The sequence below is a fragment of the Petaurus breviceps genome, unplaced genomic scaffold, assembly GCF_028583685.1.
Source record: "Petaurus breviceps papuanus isolate PSGF00001 unplaced genomic scaffold, PetGlider_PUasm1.0 164, whole genome shotgun sequence".
Classification (NCBI taxonomy): Eukaryota; Metazoa; Chordata; class Mammalia; order Diprotodontia; family Petauridae; genus Petaurus; species Petaurus breviceps.
The window spans coordinates 14,322,407-14,339,537 of record NW_027185735.1 but is presented as its reverse complement, the minus strand read 5'-3'; the positions used below and the strand labels follow the sequence as shown (position 1 = coordinate 14,339,537).

General features: G+C 37.2%; 1 protein-coding gene across 7 annotated transcripts in view; it reads left to right on the top strand.

The window, feature by feature from the left end:
- Window positions 1-17,131, top strand: part of ZBTB25 (zinc finger and BTB domain containing 25) — a 37,985-nt gene that overhangs the window by 1,196 nt on the left and 19,658 nt on the right. For 2 of the 7 annotated variants that reach the window (XR_011167240.1, XR_011167241.1), the window contains exon 2: window positions 636-1,138. The exons of the other annotated variants lie outside the window; for them this stretch is intronic. The gene's annotated coding sequence lies outside the window, so the exon portion shown is untranslated. Of the gene's footprint in view, window positions 1-635; window positions 1,139-17,131 lie in introns of those variants that run through there. 7 annotated transcript variants of the gene reach the window in all.

Below are 17,131 nucleotides of genomic sequence, written 5' to 3'. Positions count from 1 at the left end.
GTGAGGCCGCCAATTTGGGATGGGGGCATGAAGACGGCCAGCTTAAAGGGACAGCTGCCTCTCACTAGAATCTGGAGCTTCTCTGCCGGCCTCAGGTAGGGGAGCCCCCAGGATTCTTCTTGGGCTCCCTTACCTAGAGGAAGTGGGGGGCACAGGTGTGGATCTGAGGATCCTACCTGCTGAAACAGTTTGCTTGCTTCTGGGATGGACTGCAAATACTCCTCCCTCAAAGCCCCCCTCCCCTCCCTCAAAACCCCCTTCCCCTCCTCCAGTCCTACCTGCCTGTGGTCCATTCCCATTATGCAGAATCAGTGATGCTACTTCCATCATTTAGCCCCGCCTCCCCCCATCATCTTGCTGGATTTGGTGTTGAACAATTTCTGAGGCACGAAGTTCTTCCCGATGACTCATTTCATTAGTTTATTGTCATCACCATATACCAGGTTTAGTCTATGCAGTCAAGTACCTTTATTCTCCACCTGCCACTACTTCTCTTTGCCACTATTCATTTACAGGTGTCATTGTCTTGTACCGAGTTCCGTACAGCTTGTCCACCCTCCCCAAATACTCCATATAGATTAGGCCAGTATCTCTTTTGAGGCCTCTCAAGTCCCTTCATTCCTTCTCTTCCACAGGAATTTCTCAAGTGACAAAAGTACAGTTAAGAATATTGGACTTGGAAGGGAGCTTCCAGATCATCAGGCCATCTCCCTCAACTGAGGAAACTGAGGCCCAGAGACCTGAATTAAGCAGTTTACCCAAGGCTACACAACAATGTAGTGCCATCTCCAGACTTTTAGGGTCATTTTTCTTTTCATAACTTTCACATGATAGGTACTTAAATTGTGAAATAAATGAATTTTAATTACAGACTGTCGTAAATCAACCAATGCTAGTGTACACCAATGCAAACCTTATGTTGAGAGGGTGGTTTAGGGTCAAACCAAATATTTGGAAGTGAACAAAGACTACCTGTGTTGTGATTTGAGGGGCAGAAATGTGTCAGCCCCTCCCAAAACTTCCCCTAAGGGCTTAAGTGCTCTGAAATCCTTATCATTGTGAAGGCATTGGTAGACTTTTTTGTGATCTGAGACTGTCAGCCAACTAAAAATTAGCTCAATAAACATTTATATAGGAATTGTTGTGTACACTATATTAGGTACTAGAATTAATAGATGTGTCTTTTAAGACATCCCAAACAGGCCCCTTCCTACTTTTTGAGGCTTCCTTCTCACTACTTTTCATCTATAGCTATTGTCAAACTGGACTAAATATTCCCTAGACATTTCCATCTTGGGATTTTTATTTACAGTCACTTAGAAAACCTTTCCATCATTCCCCAGCCTTTGCATTCCTATTCTTTCAAAACTCAACTTAAATGGGTTCTCTTTGATGTCTTCCTAATCAGTGAATATTTGTCAAATGAATGAAAGAATGAGGACTGGGAGCCTTGGAGAGGTGGGGGAGAGATGATGCTAGGCATCAAAAGGGCAAGTGCTTAGAACCTGAGTGTTTAGAGAAGAGGGATGTATGTGTACAATTTTGCCTGCCTCACAATTTGGCCTGGGACAGTCGGATTTGAGTATGCATTATTAATGGAGAGGGCAGTTGCTGTCTCCTCCCTCCTCCTTTGGGATTGGGAAGGAAGGCTGAGGGAAGAGGCCTGTGACTGGCTAATTGGTGCCTGTGGTTCCAAGACCTTGAAGAGTGGAGTGACACGCTACCTATCCCAGCCCCAGAGTTGGGGGATGCTGAAGGAGCCAAGCTGTCTAGATGGGAGGAGGAGCCTAAGTGTCTGGGCCATTAAAAAAAAAAAATCCTAGTCTGGACTCTGCTGGGAAGTGTTACATAATACTTTCCCCTGCTGTTATACTAAATTAATTTAATGTGACCTGGAGGTATCACTCGGTAATGAAAAATTCATCCATTTTATAAAATGGATTAGATTCAGAAAAGAGTTAGGGGCTTTACATTGTTTCCAAGTGAATTCCGTGAGAACAGTGTTATTTTTTTCTAATTAAAAAAAAGAAAGAAAAACCTACAGTAGAAAACATTGCAATTCTCCTTACTTGCTAAATTACTGAAAGTGGGAAGGGAAAAGAAGGTAGAATTATTGATCGGATTATTTTCTTCCTTTGTGTTAATTCTAAACTGTATGAATATCTTGCCTTTTAGTACCTAGTGTATTATAGTAGTTATTATAGTAGTTTATTCTATGAATTCTCTGCAATTGATGTGCTTTCTGTAACATTGATCTATGATATTATACATATAACATCATTAACATAATATTTATAAGATTAAACTCAGAGCGCTTCAAGTACAATATCTTTTTAGCCCCTAAGGAGTAATGACTTCCTGTTATATTATATAGTTGGATTGAGGAAGAAAACTAAGTTCATATCCGATCCTTTTCAACTCTTGCATTATGCTGTGGGTGTGACTTTACATTTTTACATTGCTTTTTCTTAAATCCTTCTTTTTCTTCAGATATCCATGATCTTATTTTCTATTCATGAGTAATAAAAGAGAAGTACCCTGGCAAAATAGGTGAAGGAACCTATCCCCAAGTCCAGATTCAATGCCTGCCTCTGACATATGTTAGCTGTGTGATTATGAACAGGTTATTTTGCAGATAAGTTGCTGATCTGCATCCATGAAGGGGTATTCTACACCTGGAGGATAGTCCTCAGATTGGTGAAATCAGTTTCTTCACCCCCCCCCCATCATAGTTCTATTTTTTAATTACCTAACGAGTATATATATTTTTTCCTTATTCTTTCCTACTGAAGGTTGCTGGTGTTTTTTAGCCAGTCAATTAGCTAGGGTTTATTAAGTGCCTACTATGTGCCATTCACTGTTCTAAATGCTAATGACACAAAGAAAAGCAAAAGAAAGTCCATACTGCCAAAGAGCTTACAATCTAATGGATGAGACAGCATGCAAACAACTGTGTGCAAACAAGATCTGCACATCACATTGGCCATAAATCAGCAGAGGCAAGGCAGTAAAGAGCATTAAGGGGACACAGAAAGGCTTCCTTCAGAAGGTAGGACTGTGACTGAGACCTGAAGGGATGAAGGTCTATGCTTCTGTAGCTTCTTCAGGCTGCAAAGGGACATCGAGCCAGGAGGGACCAATCAGTTCTTTACACCTATTACCCAACTCAAAGGATATTCAGTGAAGCCCCTGAAACATGGCCAAAAAAAAAAAAATGCTAACACCAGTGGTGAAGTGGATAGAGCACTGGGCTTGGAATCAGGAAGACACATCTTCCTGAGTTTGAATCCTACCTAAGACACTTATGACCCTAGGCAAGTCATTCAACCCTGTTTGCTTCAGTTCCTCATCTGTAAAATGAACCAGAGAAGGAAATGGCACATCACTCCAGTGTCTTTGTCAAGAAAACCCCAAAATGGGGTCAGAGAGAATAAAATATGACTGAATACCACCACCACCTGACCAAAAATGTAAATGGACCTAGCTGTCCCTCTCTCAGTGGGTCCTAAGGAGGAGGTTGAATGGAATGGAGCATTGGTCACATCCAGGAGATAATGGGTGATTATGGACTGTTTGCTGTCAAGTGTTAGGTAATTGGCCTGCAGTCTGAGAGACACAAATTTGATGGGCAAGTTCAATATACAGGGCCCAAGATAATCGGCAGAAAGACATATATCCAGTAACAGGAAGTTGACTAGACCAAGTACACTTTTACTAAATTATTTAGACTGTAGAAAAGAATATAATTTTAGGCTGAATAGCTCAGATCTAACACACATTTTATTAGTATCTTGAATGAACATTCAGAAAAAAATGTTCTATTCCAGGGATTTAACCTTTCACTTGACTGTGCAAGCAGGCAGATGACAAGCCCATGTATTAATTTGCCCAGGTGTTTGGGACAGATTGAAAATAGGAAAAATTTACATACCGGCATTGTATTTATATCTTTCACTGACCACTTGCTCTAATTAGAGAAATTTGTCATAAAAGGAAAAAGCAGGGACATGCCAGATGTGACAGAATAAAACATCCTTAGCTCTCATTGAATCCAGATAAGAGTCACTTTAATTCCATCTCGCAGCGAGACTCAGGCATAGCCAGGTGGAAAGCATTCCTTTTCAAAGGAAGACAATGGGGAAACTGAGCCAGGAGGGTCCAATCCTATATTGAGGCTTTTCCCAAAAGCTAATCTGCACCTGTAGTAGGATCATGGAGATGAGAGGGGAAAGAGTTCCAGGTCCATTTATATTTTTGGTCTGCTGATGGTGGTGTTGTCATGGTTGATTCTCCCTGACCCCATTTTGGGGTTTTCTTGACAAAGACACTGGAGTGATGTGCCATTTCCTTCTCCGGTTCATTTTACAGATGAGGAACTGAAGCAAACAGGGTTGAATGACTTGCCTAGGATCATAAGTGTCTTAGGTAGGATTCAAACTCAGGAAGATGTGTCTTCCTGATTCCAAGCCCAGTGCTCTATCCACTTCACCACTGGTGTTAGCATTTTTTTTTTTTGGCCATGTTTCAGGGGCTTCACTGAATATCCTTGGAGTTGGGTAATAGGTGCAAAGAACTGAACATCAACATTTGGGAGTTGCCAAATTACAATTTTCCTGCTCCTTTAAGGGTATCTGGAGCATCTCTTCCTTTCATCTCTCCTACCCTGTATCAGTATTCTAAATATTTTTTTATTAAAAGAAATTCCTGCACTTAGCTCAGAGGAATAATTTGAACATTGGTTTCAGTCTTTGTATTTTTGCCCGAGTCCAGTAATGTGGACACAATTATAGGGAGTTAGAAATTAATGATGGGGAGGCTAGGTGGTGCAGTGAATAGAGCACTGGCCCTGGAGTCAGGGGGACCTGACTTCAAATCAGATCTCAAGACACTTAACACAAAACTAGCCATGTGACCTTGGGCAAGTCACAATCCCAATTACTCTCCAAAAAAGAAAGTTAATGCTTCTCAACAATATTTTCTTGAGAAAGATTTCTTAAAATAGTAATGTACTTTGCTTGCAAGGAACTCATCTTGGGATTTTGGACTCTGAATTAGAGTTTATACCATTGATTTTTTAATATCTTTATTATGTCTGACATAAAGAGAATTGACTAAACTGAGAATATTAGAGTTAGAAAAGCTAACCTAAGTATTCCTTCTGATTTCTTGACTGTTCTCAAATAAAATGATTTCTGTAGTGCCTCATATATCATACACACACATGTGTAAGAGCACACACACCTTTAAGCATATGTATTTCTATGAGAACCTCACATCAGTGTATGTGAAAACCCTTTGAAAAGTATAAAACATCATACACATGCAAGATTATTATAATTTTGTCAGGCATTTTAAATTTGTTGACCTTTCATTATTGTATATTTACGGGCTCAGAAAATATGTATTAGATCCTCTGTAACATATTCATATGGCCCAAAGGAACCTAAGGGAAAATTTAGTTCATCAAACATTTATTAAACACTTATTACATTCAAAGCACTGTATTTTAAGTAGGGGACAAAAAGACCAAAATTGAAAATGATTCCTTTCTTCAGGGAATTTGCAGTATATTGGGAAGTAAATATAAAATGTAACCTGACTAATATCCTGAAGCTCTGTGCTCACATAGACTCTAACAGACCCCGATCAGTCTTGACATTTCTCAATAATAATCATTTTCCTTTGAGTATCCTTAACAATAAAAAATCTCTTGAGTGTGATTTAAAAAAATAATTTATTTGTTTTTAGTTTTCAACATTCATTTCCACAAGATTTTGAGTTACAATTTTTTCTCCCTGTCTTTCCCCTGCCCCCACCCCAAAATACCTAGCCTACTCAATACCCCTTCCCCCAGTCTGTTCTCTCTTATATCCTCCCCCATTCCCCCCAAACTTTCTGGTAGGGCAAGATGGGTTTCTATACCCCAGTACCTGTATATCTTATTTCCCAAATTTTTAAACAGTTTTTAAAACTTTGAGTTCCAGATTTTTCCCCCTTCTTCCCTCCTCACCCACCCCCACTGGGAAGATAAGCAATTCAATATAGGCTGTATATGTGTAGTACATAGTAGTCCATAGTAGTTATATTGTGAAAGACTAACTATATTTCCCTCCATTCTATCCCCCCCCTCAACTTACTCTATTTTCTCCTTTGACCCTATCTCTTTTCAAAAGTATTTTCTTCTAACTATCCTTTCCCCCAGTCTGCCCTCCCTTCTATCATCCCCCCTCTTATCCCCTACCCCCCTATTTTCCTGTAGGGTAAGATACCAAATCCAGTGTGTATGTTATCCCCTCCTTAAGCCAAATTCAATGAGAATCAGGTTGTCCCATTCCATTTGCCTTCCTGCTCTTCTCCTCCATTGTAACAGTTTTCTCTTGCCTCTTTCATATTTCATAATCTATCTCTCCCTTGCTTCTCCCAATAAATTCCTCTTTTACCTCTTAATTTTATTTTTTAGATATCATCCCTTCATATGCCACTCATCCTGTGCCCTCTATTTATATATGAACATACATATACCTACACTCACACATATATTTATATACATACAGGCTCCTATACATACATATATATGTATGTATGCATATATATATATACACACACATATTCCCTTCAACTATCCTAATACTGAGAAAAGTCTTATGAGTTACAATGTTTCAATGTAGGAATATAAATAGTTCAATAAGTTCCTTATTATTTCTTCTTCCTGTTTACCTTCTCATGCTTCTCTTGCTTCTTGTATTTGAAATTGAGATTTTCTGTTCAGCTCTGGTTTTTTCATCAATAATGCTTGAAAATCCTCTATTTCATTGAATGACCATATTTTACCCTGAAACATTATACTCAGTTTTGCTGGATAGGTGATTCTTGGTTTTAATCCTAGCTCTTTTGACCTCCGGAATATCATATTCCAAGCCCTTTAATCCCTTAATGTAGAAGCTGCTAGGTCTTATGTTATCCTGATTGTGTTTCTACAATATTCAAGTTGTTTCTTCCTGACTGCTTGCAGTATTTTCTCCTTAATCTGGGAACTCTGGAATTTGGCTATAATATTCCTAGGAGTTTTCTTTTTGGGATTTTTTCAAGAGGCGATTAGTGTAATTTTTCAATTTCTATTTTGCCCTCTGGTTCTAGAATATCAGGGCAATTTTGCTTGATAATTTCTTGAAAGGTGGTGTCTAGGCTCTTTTTTTGATCATGGCTTTCAGGTAGTCCAATAATTTTTAAATTATCTCTCCTGCATCTATTTTCCAGGTCAGTGGTTTTTCCAATGAGATATTTCACATTGCCTTCTATTTTTTGGATCAGTTTTATAAGTATCTTGATTTCTCATAAAGTCATTAGCTTTCAATTGCTCCAGTCTAATTTTGAAGGAGTTTTTCTCTTCAATGAGTTTTTGAAATTCCTTTTCCATCTGGCAAATTTGGCTTTTTAAGGAATTCTTCTCATTGTCTTTTTGGGCCTCTTTTGCCATTTTAGTTAGTCTGTTTTTGGGGTGTTATTTTCCTCAGTGTATTTTTGGGTCTCCTTTAGCAGACTGTTGACTCTCTTTTCATGACTTTCTTGCATCATTCTCATTTCTCTTCCCAATTTTTCCTCCATTTCTCTTACTTGATTTTCAGAATCCTTCTTGAGCTGCTCCATGGCCTGTAACCAGTTCATATTTTTCTTAGAGGCTTTTGATGTAGGAGTTCTGACTTTGCTGTCTTTCTCCTGCTCCATGCCTTGATCCTTTTTGTCCCCCCAAAACGATTCTGTGGTCTGTTTGTGCTTCCTCTGTTTGCTCATCTTGCCAGCCCATTACTTGATTTTTGAGCTCTTTGCCATGGTAGAACTCTGCATCCAGAAAGGAGACAGATTTTTCCCAAATCGCTGAGGTTTTTGAAGCTGCTAGAGCTATTAAGAGGGCTCCCTCTCTATAGCCCTCACAAGCTCTGGATCAGTGGTCACGCACCCCAGGACTACCACTTAAGACCGCAACCCAGATCCAAGCAGGTTAATAATGCAAGAGTGCTTATCCTCTGAGTGGTGGCTTAGTGTCCCTATGATCTGTAGGCCAGGAGCTCCTGAGGAAGCCAGCCATACTTCCTGGCTTCTCACCCCATGGGCAGGGATTGTGCTGTTCTGTCCCATCCCCCCCCCTCCCCACTGTTCCAAAAGATTTCCACACTGACCTTTTAATTTGTCTTTAGCATTTATGGGTTGAGAAGTCTGGGAACTGCTACAGCTACTGGTTGATTTACTCTTGTGAAGTCCTTTCCAGCTGCTGCTACTGGTCAGGACTTCCCAGAATATATAAGTTCTTTTCCTTTTCCCCTGACCACCTTGGGAAACAGATCTAATAGTAATATTGTATATATCAAAGGATGTACACAATATTTTTAACTCTTTGGGCATAATTCCAGATTGCTCTCCAAAATGGTTAGATCATTTCACAATTGTACCAACAGTGTATGTGTTCCAATTTTTCCATATTCCTTCCAACATTTGTCAATTTCCCCTCCTATCATTTTAGCTAGTCTGATAGCTGAGATGATACCGCTAAGTTTTTTAATTTGCATTTTTCTTATCAATAATGATTTAGAGCATTTTATATGATTATATATAGCATTGATATCTTCATTGAAAAACTGCCTGTTCATATCCTTTGACTACTTTTCAACTGGGAAGTGACACATTCTTATAAATTTGGCAAAGTTCTCTGTATATTTGAGATATGAGACCTTTATCTGAGAACTGTCTTTAAAAATTTCCTCCCAATTTTCAGCTTTCCTTCTAATCGTGTCTGCATTGGTTTTATTTTTATAAAGCTTTTTAATTTAATGTGATCACAGTTATCCACTTTACCTTCACATTAAACATATTTTCACAATAGTCAAGTTGTAAAAAGAATTATAACCCAATGAAATGAACCACAAGAAAGAAGAAACAAAACAAAAATTATCCACTTTACATTGCACAGTGCTCTCTCTCTTGTTTATTCATATGTTGTTCTCCTATCCATAAGTCTAAAAGGTAATATATTCCATGTTCTTCTAATTTACTTATGATATCTTGCTTTATATCTAGGTCATGTATCCATTTTGACCTTATTTTGGTTAAATCCACAATTTTCTTTAACACTTGTATTCCATGTTGACCTATAACATCACTGGAAGTCTTTGTATTAGATATATAGTCACTTAACCTCGAGTACCATAAAGGAGTGGTCTTTAAACTTTTTTGATAGTGTTTTCTTATCAGCAAAACATTTTTGAGCAGGTATTCCTAATATGTGTATACTTATTTGTAAATTACAGTTATACTACCCTTTAATAATTATGCACATCATAAGGGTTTTTTGTGTTTTGTTTTGTTTTTTTTGAGACAGTCAAAATCAAGTGACTTGCCCAGGGTTGCATGTCTAGTTAGTTGTCTGAGGCCAGATTTGAGCTCAGGTCCTCATGACTCCAGGACTGGTACTCTATCTACTGTACCACTACATTATAAAATTTTTGAAAGGATAAATTAAATATTAACTCTTGATCCCCCAGGGTCAGTAGGGAGCCACTGGAATTTATTGAGGAGAGTGACAAGGTTATATCTATACTTAAAGAATATCACTTGACAGTTTTGGAGGGATAGGGGAGAGACCTGAGGCAATTGACTCAGTAATACAGGGGAGAGGTGATGAGGGCCTCACCTAAAGTGATTGGCAACTGATTGGTTATTTGGGGTAAGAGAGGGTGAGGAGATCTTGGGGAAGAGAGATAACATAAGGAGATCTGCTATGATCCATGTGGGCCACCCAAAGTGAAAAAGTCAGGGAGACTTATTCACTGGTCACTGTCTCAGAGACCAGAACCCAAGCTCCGATTGTTAAGTCGTTTTCAATTGTGCCTGAACATTTTTGACTCCAGTTTGTCTTTTCTTGGCAGAAATACTGGAGAGGTTTACCATTTCCTTCTCCAGCTCCTTTTGCAGATGAGGAAACTGAGGCAAACAGGGTTAAGTGACTTGCCCAGGGTCACACAGCTAGTGAGTGTGTAAGGCCGGATCTGAACTTAAGTCTTTCTGACTCTAGATGTAGCATTTTATCCAATGTGCCCACCTACCTGCCTCAGTGATTATATAGTCCTCTGTTCTTACAAAGTGTTCTCACATACATAATTGATTGTTGAAACAACCGTGTGAGACAAATAATGGTTCTTTATCCACTATGCCACTTAGCTGCCTTAGTATCCATCTTGGGAGGTCCCAAAAACAATGGAATCGTGGGTCTGGACCCCCCCCCACACACACCCCACAAGCACTTTTAAATTTCCCTCTGTGCTAGTATTGTTCTGACCCCATGTTTGTAATCTTCATAAAATTATATACTATTTTTTTTTTTTAAAGCAATCGGGGTTAAGTAACTTGCTCAAGGTTACACAGCCAGTTATTTCTGGGTGTGGTGCTGAGTATCTGAGCCCGGATTTGATCCAGGTCATCCCAACATTGGAGCCGGTGCTCTTACTCGCTGAGCCACCTGGCCGCCCCTAAGCAATTGGGGTTAAGTAACTTGCTCAAGGTTACACGGCCAGGTGTTTCTGGGTTGGGGTGCTAAGTGTCTGAGCCCGGGATTCGATCTCCAGGTCTTTTCAACACTGGAGCCGGTGTTCTTACTCGCTGTGCTACCTGGCCGCCCCAAAATGATATACTATTGATTATTCAGTAAACCATCTTTTTAAAAAATTTGACAACTCATTTCAAATTTCCACTAGTATATCAAATGTATCTTATGAGAGTTATACACACAGAGATACACAGAAAACCTGTCTCAGTTTCTTTTGCAAGGAAAAAAAAGATAAAAAATATTGGTGAGAGATATACATTGAAAAATGGAACACAGCTATAGCTGTTGTTAAAAGCTCCACATTGGAATTATGCTGACTCTTGCTCATCCTTTGAAAACCTGTTCTGGAAGCACATAATTACATTTTTAATCAGATAAATTTGTTTGTTTTATAACCTTTAATATTTGATTCCTTTAGTATTTGATTCCTTTGACTATGTTGTATTTTCTTTGCATTTAAAAAGTTCAGTCTAGGTATATGTTGGAAATTCTAATATAAAAAGGGAAAAAATTGATTTTAGTAGTGATTTCCCCTCCTCTTTATATTTTCCAGAAGCTACCACTTAATATGATAATTCAGTAAATAATAATCACAGGTACAGGGAAGAAGTAAGATGATTGATAAATTAATAACACCCCCCCAAGTCTATTATATTATACTTTTTCAAGTCATTGTTCCTCAATTCCATTGGGTTCATCAGCTGTGGAATTAATTGTGGGAACTATAAAAATGTTTTACTTTTTTTTTTAATTGGCAAGGCTAAATTAAAAATATGTTAACTTAAAAAAAGTTTTATCGTTAACTTTGCCTTTTCCATTGTTGTCATCTCTCTGTTTAGGGCAGTATATTTCCTTATTAGGAATCTCTAGGATCTATATATAGTTCATCATAGTTGAGTGCTTTTTAGTGCTACTGCCTGTCTTTATTAGTTATTGTATATAATGTGCTCCTTTCTGTGCTTTCATCAGTTCATAGATGTCTCCCCGTGTTGCTAAATTCCTCATATTTGTTATTCTTTACAACGTAATAATATTCCATTACATTGAATCAGCATCATAAAATGCTAGAATTGGAAGAGACCCCAGTGGCCATCTGGTCCAACCCATCTCAGAAAAGAAATCCTCACTATTATATATGTGATAAATTATCTGGCCCTTCCTTGAAGACCTCCAACAAAGGGAAACTCCTTGCCAGCAGAGGCTACCCATTCTTCTTTTGGAGACCTCTGATTGTTAGGAAGCTTTTCTTGATGTCACATTCCACCAGTGGAAGTTATACCCTCTAGGGCCAAATAGAACTAGTCTGATCCCCTTTTCCCATTCAGTTAATTAAAGTTAGGTATCATGTCTTTGAGTCTTCTCCAGGCTAAAGACTCTTTGTTCCTTCAACTATCAAAAGAACTAGGACCTTTCCCTCTCCTGGTTGACCTCTGGAAGCTCACTAATTTAGCAGTATTCTTCCTAAACTAGATTCCAGAGCTGAATGCAGTATTTCAGATGCAGTCTGATTAAATTAGAATACAAAGAGATTCTATCTTCTCCTTATTCCAGGAAGCTATGCATAAGATCTCATTAGATAATATTTTTGTTGTTGTTGCCACATCACACTGCTAAACAATAATATTAAGTTTGTGGCCAAGTTAAAAAAAAAAAACCATCCCTTTTGAAGACTAAACTACTGTCTATGCCTACCTCATCTTGTACTAGTAAAATTTATTTCTTTTGTACCCAAGTATAGGATTTCATAGCTGTTTTTATTGGATGTCATTCTAGATTCAGTCTAATAGTTGATCTGTTGAGATCTTTTTGGATCCTTACTCAGTTATGTGGTGTGATCAGTTTCAATCCCAGCTTTGTATCCTCTGAAAATTTGGTGTGTGCCATTTAAGTTTTTATTAAAGTCATTCAAAAAATGTTAAAAAATGAAAGTCTAAGTGCAGATCCTTTGGGCAATATAAAATTCTCTTGCCAGGCTGACAGGGAACCATTAATAATTGTTCAATCATTAAACCAGTTCTAGGTCCTCTGATTATATTATGATCTCGATTACCTATTTTCACGAGGATAGTTTCGAATGCTTAAACAATAAACATTTATTAAGCATCTAATAATGTGCTGAGTGCTGAGAATACAAAAAAAAAAGGCTCTCTAGGAGTTTACCATCTAACGGAGGATTATAAAATGAATTCTCATGTAAAATTTGTTCATCTGTTTTGCTGTTGATGAGGATGCATTTTGTTTCCAATTTGTTTTTTTGCTACCACAAAGAGTGCTACTATGAATAATCTGTTGATTTTTCTCTCTGTCATTGACCTTCTTGCCCAATAGTGAGATCATTGGGTCAAAAGTGAAGAAAAATCTGGTGACTTTTCTCATATAATACCAAACTGATTTCCAGCATACTTGGACCAATTCCCAGTCAAGTATATATAAAATTTGCAACAATGTATTTCTTGTATGTCTACCTCTGAAACTCATTCTGTTGTCTTCTATGTATTTTTAAACAGTTTATTGATAATATTTTTCTTTTTTTTCTCTTTTTGGATGTAGTTATCATTACCTTACCATTCCTTCCATAACTCTTCCCCCTTCAAAAAAAAAAAATCCTCCCTTGTAACAACAAGCTTAGTCGACTAAAATAAAATATACACATTGTCCATATCTGAAAACTCATGTCTCATTTTGTATTAGCTTCTTACCTCTCTACCAAGAGGTGTGAAATATAAATCATCCCCAGTTTTTTGAAGTCATAATTGGTCACTTCATTGATCATTGTTCTTAAACCTATTACCTTTTACATATAAATTCCTTTATATATAAATTATAAATCATTGCATGGATTTATACAAGCCCTCTCAACTTTCTCTGAATCTAATTTTTTTGTGTTATTTCTTATGTCCCACTAATTTTCCATTACATTCAAATACCATAATTTGGTTAGCTGTTCCTGGGTACCCTCTTCATTTCCAGTTCTTAGCTGTAATAAGAAAAAAGTGCTGCTATAGATATTTTTGTTCATATGAATCCTTTCTTTCTTTGACCTTTTTGGTAGTATAGGCCTAGTAGTAATATTACTTGGTCAAAGAACATGAGCTAAAATTTTTTTAAATTTATTTTTATTCTGAATTTTAACAAGCATTGAAGAAAATGGGTATTTCCATTTGTATAATAGGACAGAAAAAGAGGATTGTAATGAAATTGCAGATTCCTATTATGTATAGTTTTATTTTTTAAGCATATATACTAAATTCAAACTGCAGCTTTTAAAATTTTTCTACTTTATTCTTTTTGGCTTTTTTTTTTTTAAGCAATCAGGGTTAAGTAACTTGCTCAAGGTTACACAGCCAGTTATTTCTGGGTGTGGTGCTAAGTATCTGAGCCCAGATTTGATCCCCAGGTCATCCCGACACTGGGGCTGGGGCTCTTACTTGCTGAGCCACCTGGCCGCCCCTTGGTTTTGTTGTTTTTTTTTTAAGAGACGCCACAATGACCCATTTTTCTTCCTTCTTTCCTTCCTTCCTTCCTTCCTTCCTTCCTTCCTTCCTTCCTTCCTTCCTTTCTCTTGGCTACTTTATCCTTCTCATCCTTACCTTTTCACCCTTTCCCCATTGGAAAACAAAAAGGAAAAATAAAAACCCTTGTAAAAACAAATCACATTACCATATTGACTCTCTTATTCTGCATCTTAAATCTAGCACCTTTCTGTTAAAAGGTGGAAGTATGCTCCATAGTAGCTCTCTGGAATACTAATTAATCATTGCCTTGATTAGAGTTTTCAAATCTTATAAATTATTTTCTTTATAATATTATTGTATAAATTGTTCTCCTTGGTTTGCTAACTTCTCTCTGTGTCAGTTCATACAATCTTACCAGTTTTCTCTGAAACCATCCTTTTCATAATTTTTTAGGGTACAATAGTATTCCATTAGATCTATATAATATAAATTTGTTTATCCATTCCCCAATTAATGGGTGCCCCCTTAATTTCTATGACTTTGTCACTACAAAAAGAGCTTACTCTTAGGGGTAATTGTCTAGTAGTGATTTTTCATGAACAGTTTTGTGGCTTTTTGGATATAGTTGCAAATTACTTTCCAGAATGGTAGGAACAATTCATTTCCACCTACAGCACATGGGTGTGTATCTGTTTTCCTGAACTGCCTCCAATGTGTCATTTTCCTCTGTTCTCATTTTTGCCAATCTGATGAGTGTGATGCCACCTCAGAGTTGCTTTAATTCACATTTCTCTAATTATTAGTGATTTGAAGCATTTTTTAATAATGGTGATAGGTTGTATTTCTTCTTTTGAAAACTGCTTATCCCTGTCCCTTCCATTGAAGAATATTTGAATCAATTCCTTATTAAATATCATTAATAGGACCTTTTTCAGAAAAACTTGCTATAAAGATTTTTTTTTCTTTTGCTTATTATGTCATTCCCTTCTAATTTTAACTGCATTGGTAGCTTTTTTGTTTCCCTCTCAGGGCCTGGAGTTTGTTTTGTTTATAACTCATGTCCAACTCTTTGTGACCCTGTTTGGGGTTTTCTTAGCAAAAATGCTGGAGTGGTTTGCCATTTCCTTTTCCAGATGAGGAAACTGAGGCAAGCAGGATTAAATAACTTGTGCTGGGTCATCCACCTAGGAAGTCCGAGGATGAATTTGAACTCAGGTCTTCCTGACTCCACTGCTTTAGCTACTGCTCTACCATAACTACTTCCTCATTTATCCTGCCCTACCTCTTAAATCTTCCCTACCCTTTCCATGTATCCTCTGTTTCATTAATGGTTTATTTTTCCCTTTAGGATTGTATTTAATTTTGCCTGATAGGTTATTTTTGGTGATCTTATTTGTTTTGTCTTTTGCCATGTCATATTCCAAGCTTTTGGCCAGCTCTAGCTCTTCAAAGATAATCTTTTTCATCAGGAATGCTTGGAAGGCCTCTTTAGTGGAATACTAAAGGTGATTTTTTTCTCCCATAAGATTATATTCACTTTGACAGGGTAACATTCCTGGGTGAAAGCCTATATTTTTTGCCTTTTGAAATACCACCTTCAGGATTTTCTCTTCTATGTCTTAGTTTCACCGTAGACATCTGTGAACCTGAGCGGTTCCTCGTTATTTGAACATTCTAGCTTCCTGATATTTTTTCCTTTACACTCTGAGTTTTTGGCTGTGACATTCCTGGATGTTTTCAGATTGGATTTTCTTTCAGGTGCTGATTGGTGGACTCATTCTATTTTCACTTTATCCTGGTTTTTTTTCCTAGATCTTGACATTTTTCTTTTGTGATTTCATAAAATATGGTATAGTCTGATATTTCTTAATTATCTGTCCTTGATCTGTTTTCTAAATCATTCTTTTTGCTAGTAGGTACCTGACATTTTCTCCTATTTCTAATCATTTGACTTTATTTCTAATATTTGTTGTCTTAGGAAGTCATGATATTTTTAGTCTGTTTTTTTTTTTAAGGAAGTCCATACCCAGGGTAAGGTTTTCTACCTTCTGCTGTGTGCTGCTTATTCTTTGTAGTAAGCCAGGCCTAGTTTAGTCCGGGCTGGTTCATTAGGGTTGAGATTCAAATGAAATGAGATACTTGTGATCTGACAGTTAATAGAAAGAGGTTTACTTAGCAATAGCAGGAGAAGGATGTTCAGAGAGGTAGAGGATATTGAGGATGCCACTGAGTTGCCACTTTGCCCAGCTAATGTTGGTTATTCTGTGGTCTCCAGGGAACAGCTCCTCCTGCCTTGACTTTTTAAAAAATTAAGTTTTTATAGATATTTTCAATTTTGTTACATCATCAAAGTTATCTTTCCCAACCCCTCAGAAAGTCTTCCCTATAACAAAAAGTACTTTTTTTTTGAAGAAAAAAAAGGAAAAAATCAGCACAACTTCTGAATTTATTGGAAAAAGCCTGAAAACAGGTTCAATGTGTTAACACCTCTAAGACTTCCCACCTCCATAAAGTGTGGGTTAGATGTGGTCCTCTCATATTTCTTCATTTGAATCCTGCTTGATTTTTATAATTTTGTAACATTCAGTTTTGATTTTTTTTATATGTGGTTGTTCTTTCCATTTATATTGTTGTAGTTATTTTGTACATTGTTTTCTTGGTTTTATCTCACACTACATTTGTTCCTGTATATTATTCTATACTTCTCAGTATTTATCACATCATCTCGTTACATACGTGTGCCACAATTTGTTCAAACATTTCTCAATCTGTGTATATCTTTGTTTCCAATTTTTTGCTGTTACAAAAAATAGTACTCTAAATATTTTGGTATATATTAGAAGTTTCTTCTTATCAGTTCTTGGGGTATAAGCCCAGTAATGGAATCTCTGGTTTAAAAGGTGTAGATATTTTAACAGTGTGTGCCAATTAGTCCACATCCTCTCTAACACTGACCATTTTTGGTCATCTTTGCCAGTTTGCAAGGTGTGAGGTTGAAAAACTGGCTTTGATTTACATTTTCCTTAACATTAGTGATTTTGGAGCATTCTTTCATGTGGTTGTGAATCCTTACTGTTTT